This window comes from Bison bison, unplaced genomic scaffold (assembly GCF_000754665.1).
Source record: "Bison bison bison isolate TAMUID 2011002044 unplaced genomic scaffold, Bison_UMD1.0 scf7180017864031, whole genome shotgun sequence".
In the NCBI taxonomy this organism is placed as follows: domain Eukaryota; kingdom Metazoa; phylum Chordata; class Mammalia; order Artiodactyla; family Bovidae; genus Bison; species Bison bison.
The window spans coordinates 1-2,228 of NW_011494603.1; positions in this window are offsets into that span (position 1 = coordinate 1).

Genomic DNA, 2,228 nt, shown 5'->3' on the forward strand with positions numbered 1-2,228 from the left:
CAATGTAATAGTTCGACCTCAGAGTCTTTCTTCTTATTGCTTCCAATACATTTCACAGTAATGAGAATAAGAAGGGAATTAAGGGTACCAGTTCAGCTCAGGCTTGCAGGAGTGAGAGGGTGAGCTTTAGACTAACTCAGATCAAGGGCCTATGTCACTTACCAGCCATGGAAAAGTTTGTTACATCATTAAACTGAGAGAGCCTCGGGCTCTTTAACTGTGAAGGGAGTTTGACAAGCCCTGTCTCAAAGACTGGAGGCATGTGGTGGTAACTGTAAAGCATCTGCCACAGGGCCTGGCAGGCACCATATCCCTCCCTTCTCATGACTGGTGCCTGCACTTTCCAACAAAGATCTGACCTCCCTTAGTGCTGATATCGAGCTTCCCTGGTGGCTCAGCAGTAAAGGATCCGCCTGAGATACAGGAGCTGCAGGAGACACAGACTCAGTCTCTGGGTCAGAAAGATCCCCTGGAGGAGGAAATGGCAACCCAGCCTAGAATTCTTCCTTGGAATATCCCATGGACAAAGGAGCCTGGAGGGGTACAGTCCATGGAGTCACAAGAGAGTGAGACATGACTTAGCAATTCAACAAGAAGAAGAAGAAGAAGGCCTGGTATAAAGAAGTGAGGAAGAGCCTTGCCTGACAGTCTTCCCCTGAGCTTTCTAGAACTGACATCAAAGGGGAGGGCAGGACTCTCCTTTGTACCCTCTATTCAGGGATGAGAAGACCCCTCAGTCTCCACTTGAGCTTCACAATTTGACTTCTGGTGGGGCCTGGGGAATCCCCTCCTTCTTGACCTGAGGCCTGTCTTCTCATAGTAAGACCGATACCTCCCTGTGAGCCTGGAGGAGGAAGTAAGAGTGGCCTTATCTAGCCACCCCTACCCATAGTCTCACAAGAATGAAAGCTGTGGCAAGCTCCATGGGAATGACAGATGGTTCCTCTCAGGGGCCCAAATCAGGGTCCCAAATTTGACTCTCAGCCAAGCTCAAGACTGCCCCTTCTGTTGACATGTGAACACCACCATCAGACCAAACCTTAACTTTCCTGCTACTCCTCCGTCAGAGCTGAAGGGCCCCTTGGCCTGGTAAATCTGCCTGAGGCCTTCTAGGCTGAGAGTAGGGAACATACTGTGTGGCCATCCTGGTATTTGTGTTCCCACGATCTTTGCTGTCCTCACTGTCTTGGAAAGAACCTGGAAATATTCCCCAACTGGAAACATTCCCTGATTTGCCTTAAAGCTTCTCCACCCAGGCCACTAGTTTCCTGATCCCTGAGGAAGAAGAGGAGTTTGCCTCCTAGGCCCACCACAGGCCATGGTCTTCTGAGGTTAACAGGAGTGGAAGGAATATGTTCTGCCCCCACTCTTTTGAGGCTAGTGGTCTTTTCAAGAATTCAGGGTCCTTACCTTGACTTCTGGCACAACGTGGAAATCATCCTTCTGCTGAGCTTTGGCTGCTCCCTTTGATCAGGATGAGGTTCCTTACCTCCATGTGATCCTCTGGGAGGAAGTGAGTACGACTCACCATGTCACCAGGCCTAAGTGGCACAGTGAAGGGAGTTTGACACACCTGAAGAATAAGTGAGGCTATGCTAAGGCTAATAGGCTAAGCCCACCAGTTCTGAATTCCTCTGTGTCTGAGATCAGAAGGGAATGCTGTCCCAGTGACCACCATCCCCCATATTCTTAGGTGTTGCTCTCCTCAATCCTCCTACCTGGGGCCCTCATCTTGCTTTCTGTGTCTTGGATTAAAAGTCTTTGGGGAAATTCCACATGTCTACAAACTCCTGAGCTATGTTTGCTCTGCAGTGCTACAGAGAATGGGTCCCTGTCCCAGGAGTGACGGGAGATGGAGAAGCTATAGTCCAAGGCGGGAGTCCCAGGACAGGTGGCAGTCCTTTAGGGAGAAAAAAGTAGATCAATCTATCTCATCAGCCAGGTGAAGATTCTCATGTCATTTCTGTTCTGATAGGTTTACTTTCCACAGGGAAGAGACTGTAAGGATGATATGGAGACTCCTTGCTCTTCAGAGGTTATCTAACATGGCCAATGTACATGCTTGTACTGTCCCTGAATATTGTTTCTTTCACTTATCTATGAGTAATGAATAAGGGATACATATCGTTGGTTAAGTATATCTGGTATTCTTACTGCTCTGGCTACACATTTCGATCCAGTAGCTTGAGCATGAGGGCATTCTTTTCTATCACCTAGGACAAATTTTG